Source organism: Tursiops truncatus, chromosome 9 (genome assembly GCF_011762595.2).
Source record: "Tursiops truncatus isolate mTurTru1 chromosome 9, mTurTru1.mat.Y, whole genome shotgun sequence".
Classification (NCBI taxonomy): domain Eukaryota; kingdom Metazoa; phylum Chordata; class Mammalia; order Artiodactyla; family Delphinidae; genus Tursiops; species Tursiops truncatus.
The window spans coordinates 41,371,017-41,397,030 of NC_047042.1; the positions used below are offsets into that span (position 1 = coordinate 41,371,017).

General features: G+C 39.6%; 1 long non-coding RNA gene across 1 annotated transcript in view; it reads right to left on the bottom strand.

The window, feature by feature from the left end:
- Positions 1-25,765, bottom strand: part of LOC141279536 (uncharacterized) — a 51,350-nt gene extending 25,585 nt beyond the window's left edge. The window contains exon 1 of the long non-coding RNA XR_012333944.1: positions 25,657-25,765. This is a non-coding gene — a long non-coding RNA (uncharacterized lncRNA). The remainder of the gene's footprint in view (positions 1-25,656) is intronic.
- Between the last annotated feature and the right edge of the window lie 249 nt (positions 25,766-26,014).

The window sequence follows — 26,014 nt, forward strand, 5'->3', positions numbered from 1 at the left end:
ACGCAGGGACAAGGACACTGGCAGCAGAAGTTCTGTGAAGTACTCCTTGGAGTGAGTCCTCCCAGAGTCTCCCATTAGTCCCACCAAAGAGACTGTAAGTTCCACTGCTGGGTCGTTTCAGGCCAAACAACCAACAGAGAGGGAATTCAGCCCCACCCATCAGCAGACAAGCAGATTAAAATTTTACTGAGCTCTGCTCACCAGAACAACACCCAGCTCTACCCACTACCAGTCCCTTCCATCAGGAAGCTTGCACAAGCCTCTAAGATAGCCTCATCCACCAGAGGGCAGATAGCAGGAGCAAGAAGAACTACAATCCTGCAGCCTGTGGAACAAAAACCACATTCACAGAAAGATACACAAAATGAAAAAGCAAAGGACTATGTATCAGATGAAGGAACAAGATAAAACCCCAGAAAAACAACTAAATGAAGTGGAGATAGGCAACCTTCCAGAAAAATAACTCAGAATAATGATAGTGAAGATGATCCAGGACCTCGGAAAAAGAATACAGGCAAAGATTGAGAAGATGCAAGAAATGTTTAACAAAGACCTAGAAGAATTAAAGAACAAACACTTAGAAGAATTAAAGAACAAACAAACAGAGATGAACAATACAATAACAGAAATGAAAAGTACACTAGAAGGAATCAACAGCAGAATAACTGAGGCAGAAGAACGGATAAGTGACCTGGAAAACAGAATGGTGGAATTCACTGTCATGGAACAGAATAAAGAAAAAGGAATGAAAAGAAATGAAGATAGACTAAGAGACCTCTGGGTCAACATTAAATGCACCAACATTCACATTGCAGGGGTCCCAGAAAGAGAAGAGAGAGAGAGAAAGGACCTGAGAATATATTTGAAGAGATTATAGTTGAAAATTTCCCTAACCGGGGAAAGGAAATAGCCAGCTAAGTCCATGAAGCACAGAGAATCTCAGGCAGGATAAACCCAAGGAGAAGCACGCTGAGACACATAGTAATCAAACTGACAAAAATTAAAGACAAAGAAAAATTATTAAAAGCAAAAAGGGAAAAATGACAACATAAAAGGGAACTCCCATAAAGTTAACAGCTGATTTCTCAACAGAAACTCTGAGACCAGAAGGGAGTGGCACGATATATTTAAAATGATGAAAGGGAAGAAACTACAACCAAGATTACTCTACCCAGCAAGGATCTCATTCAGATTCAACGGAGAAATCAAAAGCTTCACAGACAAGCAAAGGCTAAGAGAATTCAGCACCACCAAACTAGCTCTACAACAAATGCTAAAGGAACCTCTCTAAGTGGGAAACACAAGAGAAGAAAAGGACCTACAAAAACAAACCCAAAACAATTAAGAAAATGGTAATAGGAACATACATAGCGATAATTACCTTAAACGTGAATGGATTAAATGCTCCAACCAAAAGACACAGGCTTGACGAATGGATACAAAAACAAGACCATATATATGCTGTCTACAAGAGACCCACTTCAGACCTAGGGACACATACAGACTGAAAATGAGGGGATGGAAAAAGATATTCCATGCAAATGGATATCAAAAGAAAGCTGGAGTAGCAATACTCATATCAGATAAAATAGACTTTAAAATAAAGAATGTTACAAGAGACAAGGAAGGACACTACTAATCTAGTGATCAAGGGATCAGTCCAAGAGGAAGATATAACAATTATAAATATATATGCACCCAACACAGGTGTACCTCAATACATAAGGCAAATGCTGTAACAGCTATAAGAGAGGAAATTGACAGTAACACAGTAATACTGGGGGACTTTAACACCTCACTTACACCAACGGACAGATCATCCAGACAGAAAATTAATAAGGAAACACAAGCTATAAATGACAACAGACCGGATAGACTTAATTGATATCTATAGGACATTCCATCAAAAAACAGCAGATCACACTTTCTTCTCAAGTACAGACAAAACATTCTCCAGGATAGATCAGATCTTGGGTCACAAATCAAGCCTCAGTAAATTTAAGAAAACTGAAATCATATCGAGCATCTTTTCCGACCACAACACTATGAGATTAGAAATAGATTACAGGGAAAAAAAACACAAACACATGGAAGCTAAACAATACATTACTAATTAACCAAGAGATCACTGAAGAAATCAAAGAGGAAATAAAAAAATACCTAGAGACAAATGACAATGAAAACACAACAATCCAAAAGCGATGGGATGCAGCAAAATCAGTTCTAATAGGGAAGTTTATAGCAATACAATCCTACCTCAAGAAACAAGAAAAATCTCAAATAAACAATCTAAACTTACACCTAAAGCAACTAGAGAAAGAAGACCAAACAAAACCCAAAGTTAGATGGAAAGAAATCATAAAGATTAGAGCAGAAATAAATGAGAAACAAAGAAAACAACAGCAAAGATCAATAAAATTAAAAGCTGGTTCTTTGAGAAGATAAACAAAACTGATAAACCTTTAGCCAGATTCATCAAAAAAAGAGGGAGAGGACTCAAATCAATAAAAAGGAGAAGTTACAACAGACACTGCAGAAAGACAAAGCATCATGAGACTACTACAAGCAACTCTATGCCAATAAAATGGACAACCTGGAAGAAATGGACAAATTCTTAGAAACGTATAAACTTCTGAGACTGAACCAGGAAGAAATAGAAAATACAAACAGACCAATCACAGGTAATTAAATTGAAACTGTGATTAAAAATCTTCCAACAAACAAAATCCAAGACCAGCTGGCTTCACAGGTGAATTCTGTCAAACATTTGGAGAAGAGCTAACACCCATCCTTCTCAAACTCTTCCAAAACACTGAAGAGGAAGGAACACTCCCAAACTCATTCTATGAGGCCACCATCACCCGGATACCAAAACCAGACAAAGATACTACACAAAAAGAAAATTAAAGACCAATATTACTGATAAATACAGACGAAATAATCCTCATAAAATACTAGCAAACAGAATCCAACAACACATTAAAAGGATCATACACCATGAACAAGTGGGATTTATCCCAGGAATGCAAGGATTCTTCAATATATGCAAATCAATCAATGTGATACACCACATAAACAAACTGAAGAGTAAAAACCATATGATCATCTCAACAGATGCAGAAAAAGCTTTTGACAAAATTCAACACCCACTTATGATAAAAACTCTCCAGAAAGTGGAAATAGAGAGAACCTACCTCAACATAATAAACGCCATATACGACAAACCCACAGTAAATCATTCTCAATGGTGAAAAACTGAAAGCTTTTCCGCTAAGATCAGGAACAAGACAAGGATGTCCACTCTCGCCAGTATTATTCAACAGTTTTGGAAGTCCTAGCCATGGCAATCAGAGAAGAAAAAAAATTAAACAAATTGGAAAAGAAGAAGTAAAACTGTTACTGTTTGCAGATAACATGATACTATACATAGAAAATCCTAAAGATGCCACCAGAAAACTACTAGAGCTAATCATTTAATTTGGTAAAGTTGCAGGTTACAAAATTAATGCACAGAAGTCTCTGGCATTCCTATATACTAACAATGAAAGATCAGAAAGAGAAATTAAGGAAACAATCCCATTCACCACTGCAACAAAAATAATAAAATACCTAGGAATAAACCTACCTAAGGAGGTAAAAGATCTGTACTCAGAGAACTGTAAGACACTGATGAAAGAAATCAAAGATGACACAAACAGATGGAGAGATATACCATGTTCTTGGATTGGAAGAATCAATATTGTGAAAATGACTATACTACCCAAAGCAATCTACAGATTCAATGCAATCCCTATCAAATTACCAATGGCATTTTTTTACAGAACAAGAACAAAACAATCTTAACATTTGTATGGTGCCACAGAAGACCCCGAATAGCCAAAGCAATCTTGAGGGAAAAAAACAGAACTGGAGGAATCAGACTGCCTGACTTCAGACTATACTACATAGCTACAGTAATTAAGACAATATGGTGCTGGCACAAAAACAGAAATATAGGCCAATGGAACAGCATAGAAAGCCCAGAGGTAAACCCACACACTTAATCAACTAATCTATGACAAAGGAAGCAAGGATATACAATGGAGAAAAGAAAGCCTCTTCAATACGTGGTGCTGGTAAAACTGGACAGCTACATGTAAAAGAATGAAATTAGAACACTCCCTAACACCATACACAAAAATAAACTCAAAATGGATTAAAGACCTCAATGTAAGATGGGACACTATAAAACTCTTGGAGGAAAACATAGGAAGAACATTCTTTGACGTAAATCACAGCAAGATCTTTTTTGACCCACCTCCTAGAGTAATGGAAATAAACACAAAAATAAACAAATGGGACCTAATGAAACAAAGCTTTTGCATAGTACAGGAATCTATAAACAAGATGAAAAGACAAGCATCAGAATGGAAGAAAATATTTTCAAACAAATCAAAGGACAAAGGATTGATCTCCAAAATATATAAACAGCTCATGCAGCTCAATATTAAAAAAACAAACAACCTAATCCAAAAATGGGCAGAAAAGCTAAATAGACATTTCTCTAAAGAAGATATACAGGTTGCCAACAAACACATGAAAGGATGCTCAACATCACTAATCATTAGAGAAATGTAAATCAAAACTACAATGAGGTATCACCTCACACTGGCTAAAATGGTGATCATCAGGAAATCTACAAACAGCAAATGCTGGAGAGGGCATGGACAAAAGGGAACCCTCTTGCACTGTTGGTGGGAATGTTAATTGATACAGCCACTATGGAGAAAAGTATGGAGGTTCCTTAAAAAACTAAAAATAGAATTACCATATGACCTAGCAATCCCACTACTGGGCATATACCCAGAGGAAACCATAATTCAAAAAGACACATGCATCCCAATGTTCATTGCAGCACTCTTTACAACAGCCAGGTCATGGAAGCAATCTAAATGCCTATCGACAGACGATTGGATAAAGAAGATGTGGTACATATATACAATGGAATATTACTCAGCCATAAAAAGGAATGGAATTGGGTCATTTGTAGAGACGTGGATGGACCTAGAGACTGTCATACAGAGTGAAGTAAGTCAGAAAGAGGAAAACAAATATCGTATATTAACACATATATGTGGAATCTAGAAAAATGGTACAGACGAACCAGTTTGCAAGGCAGAAATACAGACACAGATGTAGAGAACAAATGTATGGACACCAAGGGAGGAAAGCAGGGCGGGTGGGTAGTGATGGAGACTGGGATTGACATATATACACTAATATGTTTGAAACAGATAACTAATAAGACCCTGCTTTATAAAATAATAAATAAAATTAAATTTAAAAAAAAAAGGCCTATGGCATGCCCAACCATAGTGAAAGGAGATGAACAGTGATAAGTATAAGCTGTCAGATGAACAGCTCTCCTCTAGGTGTTCAAAATACTAAAGAGGCATTTGTGCTACTCTTGGGGAGACTCCCGAGGACAGACTCAGCATGCCTGTAGAGCAGCATACCATCTTTTTAAAAGAAGTAGGAAGAGAAATAGACTACAGATTGAACTTTTCTAATGAAAAAACAAAAAAACTGAAAAAAATTTTAAATTACCAGATCAGATCATATTTTAAACTGGATAGAATGAAAAGTTAATTTAAATTTTTTTCCTGAATTAATATATGTTTAATGAAATTCTAATCAGAAACTCAATAGCTTTTTCTAATTGGAAAAAATAATCTTCAAGTTAGTATTTTTTTTTAAAAAATTACTATTACCAAAGAGTAGCCAAGAAAAGAACCACAATGATATACCACATATTTGAAAATATCATAATTAATTAAACATTGTATTTGTATAAGACAAATACAAATAGACCAGTGGAGCGAAATAGAGTCCAGAAACAGCATCCAGTATACATGAGAATAAATGATCCTTATGGTAGTTCAATTACATAAGAAAATGATAAGTTATTTAATAAATAGCATATTTAATAAATACGTTTGGAAGACAATACAAGTGGACCTCTGTCTTTTAATATTTACCACATTGTTAAACTCAAAATTATTTATCATCTTGAATGTACAATAAAATAATAAATGTACACATACATATATATATATATACTTTCCAGGAGAATTCATGTTAAAAACTGGAGCCTTCTAACCTAGGACACTTTATTGCTTCCCTTCTCTATTTTTCTCTGGCAATCACTTCTCTTTTATCCTTCTCAGGACCACCAGATTGTACCTCCAAAAGCATCCTGTTTCATTCAACTGCTTAGAAATTCTTACAATTTTTCTCTGTCAGAGGCTTTGCCTATCATTTTTCTTATTCATGCAAATTTTCTCTTGGATTTTTTAATTGAAAGAAAAGTATTTGGTATCTTAATCTGTTTAATTGGTCTACACATTGATTCTGCTAAATTAGAAAATGTCCATGGTAAACTGGCTTCAGTACTGGCTAACCTGGCAGAACAGCCTGTGGGAAATTATATTGATTGAAAAGTTTACTTTTTTTTCCCTCTTACCAGATTTTCCCTCTTACCAAGTTCCAACAAAATAAAAATGGGAATTTAAAACTGAAATTTTATTAAAACTTAAAATTTGGGGCTTCCCTGGTGGCGCAGTGGTTGAGAGTCCGCCTGCCGATGCAGGGGACATGGGTTCGTGCCCCGGTCCGGGAGGATCCCACATGCCACGGAGCGGCTGGGCCCGTGAGCCATGGCCGCTGAGCCTGCGCGTCCGGAGCCTGTGCTCCGCAACGGGAGAGGCCACAACAGAGAGAGGCCCGCGTACTTCAAAAAAAAAAAAAAAAAAACACTTAAAATTTGTTTAGATGATACTCAAGATGGCGAAGGAGTGGGAGAACGTGGAGTTCATCTCTCCCCACAAAGCCACCAAGAATACATCTAAAAATGGAACAATTCTCACAGAGCACCTGTTGAACACTAGTAGAGGACCTTGGACACCTAAAAGGACATGAGAGATCCCCACATAACTGGGTAGAACAAAAGAAAGAAGAAAGGAAGAGGAGAAGTGGGACAGGACCTGCACCCCTGGCAGGGAGGTTAAGGTGAGGAGAGGTTCCTGCATCTGGGGAAGCCCCCTCACTAGGGAAGAGATCAGCTGGTACAGAAGGGGAGCCTCGGGGACTTAGAGGAGAGCCCAGCAACCGGCCTGTGGCAGGCAGGACAGAGTGAGACCTACAGGGATGGTCCATGCCACAGCCCAGGCTGAGGCGGGTGTCCACCAGTGCACACGGGGGAATGTGGAGTTTGGAGAGCAGACCCAGAGAGCGGACTGCTGTTGGGTGTGAGGACACAGCCTGGGGGGACGGGAGTGGGGAGCTCCACAACCCAGAATGCTCGTGGAGGAAGCCCTGGCCACCACAGAAGCGAAGTGCCGTTGTTGAGTGACGCGCAGAGGGCAGGGCCGCCATTTCAGCCTCTCTCCTCACGCGCCGGCCCCCGCCTCCATGGGCACTAGGGAGGGCCCCCTCCAGAGCCGGCTTGAACGCCCCCACCATTGCCTCCTCCGTCCCCCACCCCGGCCCGGGCAAACTACTCGCTGTCTTGGCTCCCTCCTGCCTGACGGGATCGTGCATTCCAATTGCTACCCCAGCGCCCTCCTCACCTGGGCAGACCACACACCCCAGTCTCCGCCTCGGCTCCTTCCTGCCTGATGGGCTCGTGCATCTGGATTGCCACCCAGCACCCTACCTCCTGGGCGGCCTGATCACCACCTTAGCCCCCTCTCTCCTGATGGGCTCGCATGCTCCAGCAGCCTCTGGAACAGACTCTGGTGGGAGGAACACATGCAGAGCGGGGGATGAAACCATAGCTGAGCCCCAGGGGCTGTGTGACTAAGGAAAAAGCTGAAATCTCCTCCTGGCTGCATGAACCATGGAGTTACACCTCCGCTGATGGCTTCCTAAATTCAGCACCTGCGGAACATCAGAACAGGTAACAAGTGCTCCTGCAGCTGAGAAGGGTCTGGCTTTAGCAGCTGTGGGCTATGTGGGTGCGTACACACAGGAGTTGGGACAGACCAGAGTCTGAGCTGCCTCCATAGCTCCCACAGCGGGTCCAGGTGCACAACTACTGCAGTCCTGGGACCTGATCTCAGTGGATCTGCACCAGTGGCCTGGTGAAAACAATGCCTAAGAGCGACCAAGGCCAATTGCCAGGATACCCACAGTTAAGGTGGGACGGAGAGCAGTTCCAACAACAGTGTACTTTGCAAGCCCACACAATGGGTGAAAGTGGACACAACAGAGCACATTCACAGGTGAACAGCTCCAGAGGAGGAATACTCAGTGGCTTCCCTCCCAGTGGAAATGCCCCAATCCTGCCTACCTCCCACTGCAGATCAGAAACACAGCTAAGAAACAGATCTAGGGGCCTCTACTCCAACAACTAGGGAGCAGGTCCTGCCCCTGACAGGACAGTGACAACCACAGAGCAAAGGGGAGGCCCCGCTCAATATCCAGGGCAGGTTCTGGTCACCACAACACCAGCCGAACCCCTTATGAAGGGGATAATGACATAAGCCTCCAGACCAACTTCACCCACCAGGAGGCAGACACCAGAAGCAAGAGGAACTCGAGTCCCGCAGCCTGCGGAAAGGAGACCACAAACACAGAGAGGGAACCTACCTCAACATAATAAAGGCCATATATGACAAACCCACAGCAAAGATCATTCTCCATTCTCAATGGTGAAAAACTGAAGGCATTTTCTCTAAGATCAAGAACAAGACAAGGATGTCCACTCTTGCCACTTTTATCCAACACAGTTTTGAAAGTCCTAGCCACGGCAATCAGAGAAGAGAAAGAAATAAAAGGAATCCAAATTGGAAAAGAAGTAAAACTGTCACTCTTTGGAGATGACATGATACTATACATAGAAAATCCTAAAGATGCTACCAGAAAACTACTCGAGCTCATCAGTGAATCAGGTAAGGTTTCAGGATACAAAATTAATACACAGAAATCTCGGGCATTGCTATACACTAACAATGAAAGATCAGAAAGAGAAATTAAGGAAACAATCCCATTTACCATCACTTCAAAAAGAATGAAATACCTAGGAATAAACCTGCCTAAGGAAGTAAAAGACCTGTACTCAGAAAACTATAAGACACTGACGAAAGAAATCAAAGATGACACAAACAAATAGTGAGACATACCATGTTCTTGGATTGGAAGAATCAATATTGTGAAAATTAGTCTACTACCCAAAGCAATCTACAGATTCAATGCAATCCCCATGAAACTAACAATGGCATTTTTCGAAGAATTAGAACAAACAACTTTACAATTTGATCCTGAATAGATAAGGCAAGCTTGAGAAAGAAAAACATAGCTGGAGGAACCAAAACAGTAATCAAAGCTACAGTAATCAAAAGAGCACAGTACTGGCACAAAAACAGAAATATAGATCAATGGAACAGGAATAGAAAGCCCAGAGATAAACCCATGCACCTATGGTCACCTAATCTATGACAAAGGAGGCAAGAATATATGAAGGGGAAAAGACAGTCTCTTTAATCAGTGGTGCTGGGCAAACTGGACAGCTGCCTGTAAATGAATGAAATTAGAACACTCCCTAACACCATACACAAAAATAAACTCAAAATGGATTAAAGACCTAAATGTAAGGCTGGATCCTATAAAACTCATGGAGGAAAACATAGGCAGAACACTCTGTGAAATAAATCACAGCAAGATCTTTTTCAATCCACCTCCTAGAATAATGAAAATAAAAACAAAAACAAACAAATGGAACCTAACTAAACTTAAAAGCCTTTGCACAGCTAAGGAAGCCATGAACAAAATGAAAAGACAACCCTCAGAATGGGAGAAAATATTTGCAAACAAAGCAACCAACAAGGGATTAATTTCCAAAATATACAAAGAGCTCATGCAGCTCAATATCAAAATACAAACAACCAGAACTTCCCTGGTGGTCCACTGGGTAAGACTCCACACTCCCAATGCAGGGGGACTGGCTTTGATCCCTGGTGGGGGAACTAGATCCCACATGCACGCCACAACTAAGAAGCCCACATGCCGCAGCTAAAGATCCCACATGCCACAACGAAGATCCCGCATGCCATAATGAAGACCCAGCGTAACCAAAATAAATAAATAGATAGATATTAAAAAAAACAAATAACCCAACCAAAAAATGGGCAAAAGATCTAAATAGACATTTCTCCAAAGATGATATACAGATGGCCAAAAAGCACATACAAAAATGCTCAACATCACTAATTATTAGAGAAATGCAAATCAAACTGTAATGAGGTATCAGCTCACAACGGTCAGAATGGTCATCAACAAAAAAATCTACAAACAAACGCCGTAGAGGGCGTGGAGAGAAGGGAACCCTCCTACACTGTTAGTGGAAATGTAAATTGGTGCAGCCACAATTGAGAACAGTATGGAAGTTCCTTAAAAAAACTAAGAATAGAGCTACCATATGATCCAGCAATCCCACTCCTGGGCATATATCCAGAGAAAACCATAATTTGAAAAGATACATGCACCCGAATGTTCACTGCAGCACTATTTACAATAGCCAGGACATGGAAGCAACCTAAATGTCCATCAACAGAGGAATGGATAAAGATGTGGTACATACATACGATGGAATATTACTCAGTCATAACAAAAGAACAAAATGATGCCTTTCGCAACAACATGGATGGACCTAGAGTCTGTCATACTGAGTGAAGTCAGACAGAGAAAGACAAATATCGTATGATATCACTTACATGTAGAATCCAAAAGAAAAAGGGTACAAACGAACTTATCTACAAAACAAAAATACAGTTACAGATGTAGAAAACAAATTTGGGTTACCAGGGGGTAAGTTGGGGGAGGGAAAAATTGAGAGATTGGGATTGACATACACACACTACTAAATATAAAATAGATAACCAACAAGGACCTACCGTATAGCACAGGGAAGTCTACTCAATACTCTGTAATGCCCTATATAGGAAAAAAATCTTAAAGAACAGTGGATATATGTATATGTATAACTGATTTACTTTGCTGTACACCTGAAACTAACATAACATTGTAAATCAACAATACTCCAATAAAAATTATAAAAAATAAAATTTTAAAAAATTTGTTTAATAATTAAAATTTGTTACATGACCACACTGAAATAAAAGTTAGGCTTCACTGATCAACCGGAGTGCTTCCTATACTTATATATTTTAAGACTTGGTTCTCTTTAGGCCTTGATTGGCAGACTTAATATTAAACCATAGTGATCAGTTGTAAAAAGTTTGCCTTTGTCAAATTTTCTCATAAAAGTGTACTTGTAAAGAACTAGGAGTCTGTAACAATACCACCTAGATTAAAATCTCAGCTCTATGCTTTCAAGCTGTGTGACCTTGAGGAAATTAATTAACTTTTATGTGTTTCCATTTTTCTTGGTTTTTAAAATCTGGATAAAATTAATATCTTCTACTTGGTAAACATGGCTGCAAGTTCTTTCTTACTTCTGCTACATTTCACTGTTTTGAACTGGGCAGACGTTGTGACTGCTTGATCAACAAAATATTGTAGAAGTGATGCTGTGCTTAAGAGTTTGATAGCTTCCTCTTCCCCTCTCTTAGAACATTTGTTCTTGGAACCCAGCCACCATGCTGTGAAAGAGCTCAATTAGCTCCGTGGAGTGGCCACTCTAGTAAGGTATCAAGTCTCCAACCAGCAACCAACACTGGCTGGGCCCCTAGCCATTAGCCAGCACCAATATAACAGACAAGATGAGTGAGTTATCTTAAAGGAAACCTCACCTGTCATTACTCTGCAGAGATGAGCTAACCCCACCAAACTATGCCCACATCACAGGTTTGTGAGTCGAATATATTGTTGTTATTTTAGGCCACTAATTTGTGTATGATTTGTTACTCAGAAATAGATAACAGAATTTGGTCCCTGGAAGTTATGAAAACCTACAACATGTGACACTGGCTTTGCCACCAGGGAGCAGGTAGAAGCCGGAGGCCCTCCAAAGGATTGCTTTTGAAAGCTGAAAGGGCCTGTTGACCTAAAACAAATAGACTGCCAGCTATTCCTCTAGCAATGATGGGTTTATTCAGGATCAGGAGAGAATTGAAATTCAGGGTTTCCAACCATGGCAAGGCACATGCAAGTCCCCACAGAGCAAGGGAAGGAGAGCGTTTTTATTGAGGGGGAGAAGGAAGTTCGAGGGCTATAGTAAAGAAAGAGTCCAAAGCTTTTCACTGGCTGAGTCCCTTGCCAGGAAAGAAAGCAGCTCTTTCTTCTCATCAGCTTTGCTATTGTCTCAGGGCTTGAGACCTCCCTTTCTGGTCTTCCAACTCTATTTAATTGAGGTTTCTGTTTATTAATTGTTTACAGGCCTTTCCTAACTTAGGGCAATTGTGGAGTTTGGAAGTCGTGTTAGAACAATTATTCACTCCCAAGTTTTTGAAGGATAAAAGTTTTAAAGTATAATTGAAGAAAGAAAAAAAAAAGATCAATTGGACTAGAATATAATTAGTTGCTTTGGATTCAATTTAAAGGGTTATAAAATAAGATCTATCAAGAAAGTCTTAAAGTTCCAGAGATTAATTAATACTGGAATAGAAGTAGCTGGGAAGATTCACAAAATAACACTCAGTATATCACCTGGAGTTTTTCTCTCCTGACAGGACAATAAATCATGTGCTTAAACAACAGCAGGAAGGAGACAGGCTAAATTTAAAACACACTTGGCAGAAGAGTTAAGCCTGTAAATTCTGAAAAGGTCTAAATCAGTCGTGTTTGCTCTGGACGAAACGCTGACAAGAAGCCCAGAGATGGACTAGTTGGTCTCCTCAGTATTCATTTGCATGCTTTCAGCTGCAAGAACCCTGACTCAAAGTGCTGAAACAGTGAGGCCACGTGTAATCATCTTACACAGCACGAGACCACAACCAACCACTGCAGGACTGACTGGATCCCCGGCTCAGTTACGTCATCAAGGATGCAGGTTCTTGTACCACTTGTACTCTTAGTATCACTCATATATAATCAGTGAGAATTCGCTCACTAACTACACCCAGCCGCAAAGGAGGCTGGCAAATATAGTCTCAGGTTGGTCAGCCATGCCTCAGAAAGACGGTGGATAACCACAGCCTGACCCTCGCTCCTGTTAGCCAGAGCTCAAAACGAGGCAGTGGAGACTGCCAAGTGAATCCTGTGCCCCGAAAGATAGAAACCAAACCTCTGGAATGACCTTTTGGGCAGGTGTAGTCAGTAAGAATAAGAACATAGGACTAGTGCCCAGCTAGGAATCCCTTATATGGTAGTAGGTAGCCGATAAATGCCAATGTGGCATATTCTCAGCCCAGTGATATTGAAACAGGAGGGAAGGGTGCAGGGCACAACCTTTAAAAGAATGACATAGCCATTGAGGACATGGCATAAACTTGTTAGAGCCAACTAGGCCCAAGATGGCAGACAATTCGACCTCCAGTAGACCTTGAGCCTCATTATACACTCATTGTAATACATTAGCATATGCTAAATAACACACCCACAGGTGCCACTACAGTTCCATCAAAGGCCAAAAAGTGGGTGGTGGCCCAAATCCTGGAAATCCCCGCCCTTCTCCAAAGGAGTTGGAATAATCTTCCCACTTGTTAGCCTATGAAACTACCCAGCCCATAAAAACTAACCACCGCATACTTCAGGGCCGTTCTCACCTTTCGAGACCGATTGTATTCTGTCTTTGGAATGTGTGTATCTCTAAATAAATCCAATTCTTACCTATCACTTTGTCTCTCACTGATTTCTTTCTGTGATGACGAGACATAAAGAACCTGAGTTTCATTAAGTCCTGAGAACAGGTGTGTGATTTCAATTAAAAGTGTGGGTTTGAGTCCCAATCTGAGTTTTGGCTGGGTTCAAATCCCATCTGAGTTGTGCGGTTTCGGCATAACGGCAGTCTGCTCCTGCCCAGAGCTGCCCTGACCTAAAGGATTCCCCATTCCACATGGGTCACACCGACCAAACTTTAGGTGGATTTGATTGAAGAACCAGAGAGGTAACAAGGAGCTGTGTCCACTTCTTTCTTTTCCTTACCTAGTCTTTTGCACGGCTTGGGGTTGAACCTGAAGTAGAAACAACCTAAGCTGAGAGAGAATGGCCTTTCTTAAAGCCCAGACTGGCCTTGGTGGCCTGGCCTCTCTCACCAGCACAACGCTCTTCATCCATCTAAGAGTAGGTTTCACTCGTACTCAACGTGGAGCAAAATGACAGACGGCATTTCGTGAAGAAGAATGGGAAATCAGGTAATATCTAACACCTGCAAGAAATCTTCACACCTGCAAGAAGTCTTCACCCCCTTGCTTCTGAATGAGCTAGCTTGCTTTCCCAGAGCAACTACAGGCGAAGCTGCTACTTTGCATTCCAACATCAAATAAAGCCTGTTTTGGATTATTTTACGTATGGGATTATCTGTTCTGTTGTTCCTCTCTGAATCAATGGTTGAGTGCAAAGTGCCTAACGCAAGATGTTATCTCCAGCCAGAAATTTTAACTACCATGAATCCAACGTCTGTTTTCCAAAAGAAATTTTTTAATGTTATGCTTTAAATTTTCTACAGAACAATTAGGGCCGTATATCCACTTATCTCATCACAACCACGCCCCCAAAGAGCTGTATCTAGCACTGCCTAATTGTTAACTTCTGAGCCTGGTTATTACCAAAGGCAACAGGATTGAAAGTCTTGCAGATTACACACACATTTACAATTATAACTTCGTTAGAATCCCAAGAAACAAAGTTGATCATGCTGTAACACACACGTATTCACACACTGACACACTCACACACACATTTCCATAGACGTCTCATCTTTAGACAGATTGACGTCAAATGTCTTTTAAGACTCTGGCAAACCTCTGAGGGTTTTAATGCTCAAGTATGTGATAGATAATGTCAGACAACCCACTGAACTTCAGATACCTGAATACACAGAAATCAGATGGCAGGGCAGCTGCACTGTAAAACTCCAGGGAAAATCATGTACATCATAGACCAGAACTGTTCAGAGCAAATCCTACACAGCCGTACAAGGCAGCCCAGCAGGTGTTTTTCTTGCTGCCTCTAAACATACAGCGCTACATGACACAAGGATCTCCTATTGCTGCTCTTGTAGACGACAGCTTGCCAGTGTAAAAGGCAGGCTCTCCAACTTCCACATGCCATCACTTTACCTTCCACGCCCAAATAAACATGCCTGAGCTACCACTAACGTGTCAGAAATCAAGTCCCCCTCACCACGAACTCCAGCTACTTCTGAGGCCCCCAGGATGCTGTCTCACATGCTTTAGCAACAGGTCCCTTGCATTCTTTAGCTCCAGCTTCTTCATCACACCGCTTTGCTGCTGCCTCCTCAGCTTATGACCGCTGCAACTTTGGATTAGACAATGTGAACCTGGGGCTGAGAAGTACCTCTGAACTGCCCCTGCATTGCTTCACCCATGAGATGGAAGACAAGGTCAACATCAGGGTAGTCATGTCCAGACTCCCTTCTACATCTGTCTCTTGGTTGAAGAGTCTGAAGCAGGAGATAGGCTTAGGTCATCACACAACAGGAAACTGAAGAAGGAAACATAATTCAGTTCTCTAATTTGGGTGCTGAAATCAAGGTAGCACCAGTCATTCTCCTACTGCATTTGCCTCGGTAACGTTACATCACACAAGCAACCAATGCTAGATGGTTCCTGTGCTTCATATCTGGAGGATTCTGGACACTTGCCCTGGCAGATAAGTGACTCCAAGGAGAGTCGTGAGAGCTAGTGCAGCAGTGCCTGATTGGTAAGGGGACTTGGTGCTTCTGCAGCAGCCAGACAGCATTTCATGATGTTAGGAGAAGCCACCAAACACGAAGTGACTCCTTCTTGGAATGCTGGTAACACCTAAGCTCCTGGGAAGAGGAGATTATGCTAACCTCTGTGACTCCATCCCAGAGGCAGAATTTCAATTAATTCTCTGCAGCAGAAGAGACCAATCCGTAAGTTTCACCCAGACCCTATGGAAGGATCTGGGGCAAAGGGAGGAAAGGGAAGTGTTTAGGAGGAACATGATTTATGGCTCTACGTATACACACAGGGCCTAAGTCTAGCTGTATCCTCTGGGTTCCTTGCTAGAGTCACCTGTCCTAGCCCATGGCTCCAGGACAACTTGAGGCATTTCTATCAGGCTAAACACCACACAGACCCTTGATAACTGTCAGTGTTACTTCTTTCATTTCGCAAGCTCATTCTCGGGTCCAAAGCCCACCTCCAGAGCCCTCATTCTCTGATAATCAACTGGAGAAGAACACACTGCTTTCAGGGGAAACGCCACAAGATTAGACTGTATTTGACATCAGAGCATTTTCCAGATGTGGTAGGATTACAGACAACTTTGACTTTATTATTTATACCTTTTTATTTCCTGAAACGTTCATGGAGAATAAATATTTTCATAACAAGAAAATGTAATAAACCATTTTCATTAAAAAAAACAATAAGCCCACATCTGAGTAATGTTTGTTCAGGGAGCCTACTTTTCTCCAACAAAAATCAATGTTCCTTCGAAAAGATTCAGTTCAATTAAACAAAACTTGAAACTTCGCCAGTAATTAAGATATCCCAAATCTACATAAAACAATGTAATGCAAGAGAATGTTGCCTTTAATCTAGTAAAATAGATACACTTCTACTTGAGTAAGATGTTCTGAATTGAAGGGGAAAAAAAACTAAGAAAAATTCCCACTATTTTACTTCTCTATTTCTGTAGTAACAATTACCGCAGATTTAGTGGCTTAGAACAACACAAACTTATTCTCTTACAGTACTGGAGATCAGAAATCTAAAATCAAGATGTTAGCAGGTCTGCATTTCTTCTGGAGATTTCAGGGGAGAATCTTTTCTCACCTCTTTCGACCTCTAGAGGCCACTTGCATTCCTTTCTTGGCTCACTCCAACATCGTGTCACTCCAAGCTTTTGCTTTCATCTTCACATCTCCTACTGTTAACTCTGACCCTCCCACCTCTCTCTTATAAGGACACTTGTGTTTATATTGGGCCAACCCGGTTAATCCAGGATAAACTTCCCATCTCAAGATCCTTAACTTAATCACACCTGCAAAATCCCCTTTTCCACATAAAGCCATATCTTCACAGATTCAAGGGGTTAGGACCTGGATATCTTTGGGGAAGCCATTATCCAGCCTACCACACCCACCTTATATTTAAAATATGTTCTTATTAAGTAGCTCCCCAGATGTTACCAATATATCCAAAATTCCAAAATGGAAAATTCTACTGTAATTTTTTTTTTTTAAAAAAGAACTGTCAGGGCTTCTCTGGTGGTGCAGTGGTTGAGAGTCCGCCTGCCGATGCAGGGGACACGGGTTCGTGCCCCGGTCCGGGAAGATCCCACATGCCGCGGAGCAGCTGGGCCCGTGAGCCATGGCCGCTGGGCCTGCGCGTCCGGAGCCTGTGCTCCGCAACGGGAGAGGCCACAACAGTGAGAGGCCCGCGTACGGCAAAAAAAAAAGAACTGTCAAATCTCTTGACTTTTATATCTCACATTTTTAGAAAATTGGCTGGATGATCTCAGATTTGAAGCCTGTTAAACTCAAGTCTTCTCACGTGCAGACATAAAAAAAATAGTTGTAACTATGTTTATGATCAATTTTTGGAAATGTAACAATTCCCAGTTATTTCCTCATAGGAATCTTTAGTCCAGACATTTTATAATATCGTCAGTGAATATTTGGAGCTGTTTGTTTCCTAGAAGGAAAAAAGAAAGCAAAGGAGAAAATAAAAGAAATCCCTGCAGTTTGACAGAGGTAAAGCACCAGAGTCTAGGTGAGAGCGCTGGTTTTGTCACTTATTAGCCATATGACTGTAAGCCAGTCACCTTACCATATCCCCTTGTATAAAACTGGGAATACTACTTCCTGCCTTGCCTACCTGACAGGTTGGGGCAAGGATAAAATGAGATAATTGCAAACATAGGCTATTATCATCATCCTACAGGGTGAAGCATTTAAACTGTTATCCCCTATTTTTAACTAGGATCACAAGGAGAAACACTTCAGCTTGGAGTTCATTGAGCTATTTCCCTGGAATTCAGACCATGGAGTGTTCAATCTGAAATTCCTTCTATCTTCACATAAAGCCTCACAGGAAAAGAAAAAAAAAAGGATCATCTTAAAAGAAGTATGTCTGTGGCATCTATGAACTCGATATATTTAGTGAGGAGAACTTAGCATTATTTCTTCCACCTCCAAAAAGTTTTTGTCAAGTTTTCACAGAACAATGGAAAGTCACCAAACAAACAAACAAAAAACAAAAAAACAAAAACTTGTCTTCCATGTCAGGATGGCCTGAAACATATATCTTGAGTTCCCTCTTGTTCTCTGGGATAAAACCACTGCAAAACATTGTAAAATGTTTTCACTCATACAATAAAAACCAATTGGCTTCGACAATCTTAAACCTAGTTGCCCACGTTTCCACAAATTATGGTGTGAACATAAAACTTCAAGAGCTTCTTTAATGAGTCACAATCATAACTGGTATTTCCTTCCCCCAAATTTTTATGTAGACATGCTCCAAATTTCATCCCTTTAAGACCTAGATGATTCAGCATTTATTTCCAGAAGAGCTGCTGAGAGTGAGGCTGGCAGTCAAATGCAGGATAGCTTTGCGTACCTTAAAGAAAACCCGCTTCAACCTTCTACTTAATCTACATTTCTCTTTGACAAGATTGTCTGCATAAAGGTTTCTTGAGAAAGCCAGGGGATTAATTTACTTCTGTCATTGTGATTGACTACAGAGCAGTTGTCAGGCAACTAAATCATCTGCAATCTCCATCACAAATTACTCTAAATGGTTTTTTTAAGATAAACTTGCCAAGGCTGTTATGCCTAGCAGCTCTGACTGGCAAATGTGCAATTGATTTAAATGAAAAACAAGAGGATCTGTTTGGGGTCTTCATAATAAAACTGCCCTGGTGCCTTTGTTGATGCTCAAGAAGCCACAGATGTATCATGTACATCTGGAAAATAAGGAACCTGTTCTATGCACACTTCTATATAGTTCATAATTTGGCAGCATAAAATTGAGCTTGTCTAAAGCAACAGACTGCAAAAGAAGGTTACCATGAGATTTTAGAAAATGTTAATAAAAAATAATAGGTAATATTATGAATCTTTGTTTCCATCAATTGTTCTTAATGCAGATGAACCCCAAAGGAGAGTAATGTATTTCTCTCCTCCATTTCTTCAGAGAGCTAAGTTGTGTTCTTGCAGTAAGGAAATAAGCACGTTAACCACAGTGGACAAAACATTGCCTAGATCATGAGAAGGTTGTGTAATAAGTAATTTGAATTAAGAACAAAAGGCATAGGTTTTGAAGGAGAAACACACCCATGAGATAAATCTGTTTATATTGGTTTTTGCTTTTTATTTTTAATTTATGTAGCTGTGGATGTTTCCTTAAAGTGGTTTTTCATTGTTGATTATAAAAAGATCTTGGGTATCTTACCTGTTACGATTGACAGTGCAAATGAAGACTAAGAATGTCCTGAATAGCTGAGAGGGGATATGAGCTAGAAGTAACCCAGGCCCTTAGTGCAGAGAGGACTTTGTATGCTACCAGAGAACAAGAGGACCTCTTGACAAAGTAGCTATCAGAAGGGTACTGAGAGCAGAGAAAATTGGTAAGGAAAGATATTATTTATTGTAAGAGTTATTGAGTATTACTCTTTACCAAGCATTGCAGTAGGTGCTGGAGATATACTAAATAAGGCAAGGTCTCTCTCTCCAAAGAACTCAGGGGAAGAAATAAGGTTAACTTAGCATACCAAAACTCTTGGAACTCAGCTGAAGTAGAGCTTTAGAGGAAACACTGTGGCGTAAATGCTAATATTAGGAAATAAGAAAGGTTATAAGTAATGATCTAAACTACAACCATAGAAGCTAAAAAGAATAAAAGAGAGTAAACTAAATACCAAATAGAAAGAAAAATAGAGCAGAAACCAGTAATAGAAAACAGACAAGCAACAGAGAAATCAGTATATTCAAAAGCAAATTATTTTAAAAGATCAATAAAATTAATTAAAGACTGGCCCAAATGATCAAAAAAATTTTTTTAAAGGAAAATATAAATTATCCATTTCACAGGTGAAAGAGGAAACCTACGACAGAGCCTCTAGACATTAAAATAATCAAGAGGATATTATAACAACATTATACCAACAAATTCAGCAACCCTGAATGACACAAAATGAGCAAATCAAATTTTTCAAAGTAAAAGAAACTTGAACCTAGCCTTTCATATCCAACCAAATTTTCACTCTAATATGAGAGAGTAATAAAAAATAAAGCATCTCAGGCACAAAGGTCCTCAGAGGTTTTCTCACACAATGACTCCCACCTGAAACAATTCTGATTTCCTAACTATGACTCAAAATTCAGAACCATAAAGAAGATGTGGCACATATATACAATGGAATATTACTCAGCCATAAAAAGAAACGAAACTGAGTTATTTGTAGTGAGGTGGATGGACTAGAGACAGTCATACAGGGTGAAGTAAGTCAGAAAGGAAAACAAATACCGTATGCTAACACATATATATGGAATCTAAAAAAAAAAAAAATGGTCATGAAGAACCTAGGGGCAAGACGGGAATAAAGATGGAGACCTACTAGAGAATGGACTTGAGGATACGGGGAGGGGGAAGGGTAAGCTGGGGCAAAGTGAGAGAGTGGCATGGACATATATACACTACCAAATGCAAAATAGATAGCTAGTGGGAAGCAGCTGCATAGCACAGGGAGATCAGCTCGGGGCTTTGTGACCACCTAGAGGGGTGGGATAGGGAGGGTGGGAGGGAGGGAGATGCAAGAGGGAAGAGATATGGGGACATATGTATATGTATAACTGATTCACTTTGTTATAAAGCAGAAACTAACATACCACTGTAAAGCAATTATACTCCAATAAAGATGTTAAAAATAAATAAATAAATAATAAAATCCAGAACCAATAAGGACGAAGACGTATGTGTTTCATGACATTAAAGTACAAATTGCATGGCAAAACCCACTAAAACTGAAAAGATAAATGAGAAAAATATTTGCAACTTATAATACAAAGGATTATTATGGTTAGTATATGAGGATCTTCTAAATGTTGGGGGAAAAAAAATAGAGAAATGCACAAAAGAAATGAAGAGACAGGTCAAAGAAAAATGGAAATGCCACTCAAATCTATGAAAACAACTCAATCTAGCTTACAATAAGAGGAGTGCAAGTTAAAACTACATTGAGATATAATTTCTCACCAAAGAAAAAATGAATAATCAAGAGATATTATTCTCTTGATTATTATTGAACAACAATTATTGAACAACATTATACCAACAAATTCAACAACTTGGACAAAATGAATAAATTCCTTGAAGGACAAATATTATCAAAACTGACAGAAGAAGAAACAGAAAATCTAAATGTTCCCCGTATATATTAAGTAAATTGACTTTATAGTTTAAAACATTCCCACAAATAAAATTTCAGGCCGAGATGGCTTCACCTGTGAATGCTATTAAATATTCAAGGAAGAAATATTAATAGTACCAATCTTACACTAACTCTTTCAGAAAAAAGAAAATGATACGAAGTATCAAATAATTTTACCAGACCAGCTTAAATATGAAAACCTGAGAATAACAGTGAAAGTAAAGAAAGTTGAGGATCAATATCAATATCTCTCATGATACACACATAAATACCCTTTTAAAATTTGCAAATCAAACCCAGAAATACATTAAAAAGATAATACATGATGACAAAAATCAGGTTTACCACATGAATATAAGGTGTTAAACAAGCAATGTTGGTTAATAATATTTGTTAATTAATAACTGTAACTCACCAAATTAAACTAAAGAGGAAGATGTACAAGATCATCTCAAAAAATGCAGAAAAAATGTTAAAATTCAAAACCTGTTGTTGATAAAAACTCTCATTAAACCAAGAATACAAGGACACTTCCTCAAACTGATAACATCTATGAAAAGCCTACATTTAACATCATACTTAATGGTGACCAGTTTTCTCCTAAGATAAGGTACAATGCAAGGATATCTGGGTTCATCACTTCTATTCAACATTATACTGAATCTGGATGTTGCAATACAGCCAGAAAAAATAAAACATATAAAGATCAAAAAGGAAAAAGGAAAACTGTCTCTATTATCAGATGATACAATTGTTTACATAGAAATTCCCAGGGAATTTAGGAAAACAACAACAAAAATTAATAGATGAATTTAAAAGATCACAAAATACAAGGTTCATTATAAAATTTAATTGTATTTCTGTGTACAAGCAACTAACAGATGGAAAATAAAAGTTAGAAAACTATCATTGATAATACATCAAAAAATAAAATACTTAGGGATAAATGTAATGAAAGATGTGCAAGATCCTTACACTGAAAACTTCAAAATATTGCTGAGAGAAATTTTAAAAATTTCAAAATATGTGAAGAGATATACTATGTTTATGTATTGGGAAAAATCAATATTAGTTATTAAGATCTCAATTGTCTCCAAATTGATTTGCAACAGGAGGGAAAGGGGCAGGACACAAAGGCTAGATAGTGAAGAAGGGGCTCAGCTGCTGGAATGTGGTAAGACCAGCTGGAACCAGCTGAAACCAGCTGAAACCAATGTGGCTTTGAGAATAGTTTGGTCATTGACCTTTAGCTCATACCTTCATTGTAATACTAAAAAACATCATTCCCCCTTATGCCATGACAATTCTGAAACAGACCATAAAAGGCCAAAACGTGAGCAGTGACCCAGTTCCTGAGAAATCCCCACCTTTCCCCGCAACAGCAAGAATATTCCTCCCACTCGTTAGCATGCGAAATTACTTAACCCCGTAAAAACTAATGACCCCATGCCCTGGGGCCACTTTCAGTTTCTGAGAGGTTTCCCATTGTGCCTATGGACTATATATCCCTCTAAATAAACTTGCTTTCCCTATACTCTGGCTAGCTCTTGAATTCTTCCCTGCCCAAAGCCAAGAACCCTCACTTGGCAGTCCATCCTAAGGACTCCTGTGGGTCCCAGGACTTGACACTTCCCTCTCCTGACACAGATTTATAAAATCAATGCGGTATCAATTAAAGTCCCAGCAGGCTTTCTTGAAGATACTGACAAGCTGAATCTAAAACTTATATGGAAATGCAAAGAAACTAGAATCATCAAAACCATCCTGAAAAATACAAATTTCAAGACCCACACTTCATGATTTCAAAACTTACTATAAGAATTTCTATGTAAACTATCGTCTTCTCTGGGAAGAGACAGTGTTACCTCTTCTTTTCTGATCTTTATGTCACACCATTCTGGTTTCTAGAATATATAAATAACTGCTATCATTCAATATGAAAAAGAAAGCAATCCAAATAAGAGTAAATGGGCAATAGGCAGGGATAAACCTTCACAAAGAAGATATAAAAATGCCAATGAGCACGTGAAAAGGCACTCAACGTATTAGGGAAATGCAAACTAAAATCACAGTGAAATCCCATTACACATACACTAAAAGGCTAGAATTATACATTTGTTTAAAATTGATGGCCCCGAATATTGTTGAGGATGCAGAGCAACTGGAACTCACATGTGCCGTTGATTAGATTGTAAAATGGTTGCTGGGCTGCACCCAGCAGGCCTGCCTGCAAGCTCTGTAGCTGGCCAGGTTCGAGAAGGAAGAAAAACCGGGGAGTCAGTGGCGACAGAAACATCAATGGTTTAACGCATGGGGGATCTTACTTACATTTCTGAAGCAACGTCCTGAAGCAACACCCCACTGCGCGCGGAGGTCAGGCAGAACATGGCGGCAGTCCACGCTCCCCGAGGAGGGGGAGGTTACCACTTATAGGGGGAATTAGTGTCAGGTTGGTTCATTGGTTACCAGGGAAACTAGCAGAGGGGCACGCCCCTCACCACCCCCTTGATCAGCTAACAGGTGGAGATGTTCTGATTTAAAGGTTAGGCAAGTTTGTAGTTAGGTCGGTCATGTGAGTAGGGTGTAGGTGAAGCAGGCACTGGTGGAGCAGGGAATGTATAGAGAGCAAGAGAACAGCCACCTCGGTGGCTTGATCATACAGTGGTTCATCAACTTCGAAAACTGTTTGCGCTTTCTTATAATGTTATACATGTGCCCTATGACCTGGCAATTCTTCCCCTAGGCGTTTACTCAGAGAAACAAAAATATATGCCCTCAAAAAGAATTATACAAGACTGTTCACGGTAGCTGTATTCATAACTGCCCAAAACTACAAACAACCCAAATGTCCATCGATAGGAGAAAGGATAAACAAACCCTGGTATATTCGTGCAAGAGAATGCCGCTTAGAAATTTTTTAAAAAAGCAATAATCTATTAATGCAGGCAGCAATGTGGATGAATCACAAAAACATTATTCTAAGCCAAAGAATCCAAACAGTATGATTTCATTTACATAAAATTCTAAGACAACTAATAATTCTGATAGAAATCAGTATTGCCTCTGGGGGTTTGGGATTGTAGTTAATTGGGAAGGGGCCTAAGGGAGCTTGCTAAAGTAATGGAAAAGCACTCTTTCTTGGTAGCATTGTGGGTTACATGAAAACATGTATTTGCCAAACCTGATTTAACTTTATGTTTAAGATATGTGCTTTACTCTGTATGTAAATCTAGACAGGTCTCAGGCAAATGGTAAAATGTTAATATTTCTTAAATCTAACTGGTGAATATGTAAGTGGCTGTTTCTTAACCTCTTTTTCTGCAATTTGAAATAATACAGAACTTTCGAAAGTGAAAGAAACTAATATGTAATATTTTCAACAATGATTCTGAAAACTAGTTTTCTGGGATCTCCTGACAGTCACAAGGGGGCGCCAGAGAACACTGGGTGCCTGAAGGTTGGTGGAGATTGAAGCAAGGACTGGGAAGGGGCGCTTCAGAAAAAAACACACTTTGCTACTTTATCTGTTTACAAGGGACAGGGAACTTTATATTCAGTTTTAGATCTTGTATGATGAACAGAGACATTAATGTCTGCAGTGAACCCACAGCTTACTTAGCGTTTTCTAAATCTCACAGTCAATAGTTGCAAGACAAATTAAACCTATAAAAGTCACTTGCTGAATCTCAGCTGGAAGGAGCGGCATCTTAGAAGAATTCAGTTCTAAATGCTATAGAAATAGTTCTCCTCAAATAAATACTGATTTTAAAAATAGTCAAGTGAATACGGTTTGAAATAAACCACAGCTGTACTATTTTTGCTTTACCGATAGATGTGCCCCCTCCCAAATTATTTGGTAAAATAAAATTTTGTAAATCAGTCACCTTCTATTCTCATCAAGGTTTTGTGGTTTCAAGTAAGGTATAAAGTCATAAGTCATAAATAAATAAAATGTTTATTTCAGAGCTCTTGTTTTCTCTAAACTGTGTTCATTATCTATAATTTCTAGCATTTGTAGTTTCTCTGCCCCAACAGAGATTTATAAACCATCATTTCGTGGACACTCTCTATGTAAACTCCCAGCCCTAAGGAGTCTCAGTTGATGGGACCAGGAGTGGTAAGCATACTCACCTGCATGGCCCCATAAGTGGTCCCAGTGTATTGGTCTGGGGGATGGGTGGAGCTAGAATTAGAAAGCAGTATTGATTCATTCTGTTGCTCTGGTGGCCGGAGCATTAATATATAAACTTGGAATTGTTGAAAGCGATGTTTTTGACCCCGTGGCCTGGGAAATGGGAAACAGAGAGAGCTAGTCAAGAGTGAGAGGGGAGAGTAAAGCAAGAGACAAGCAAGAAGGAAATCCTAAGGCAAAAGTTCTAGGTCCCTTGGTCCCTAAAGTTCAGCTGGAACTCTCCTAACTCCCCATTTACAATTACGCTAGTTCGAAGAGGCTGCTGTAATGGCAAATTCCAAATACCTAGACTTGCGT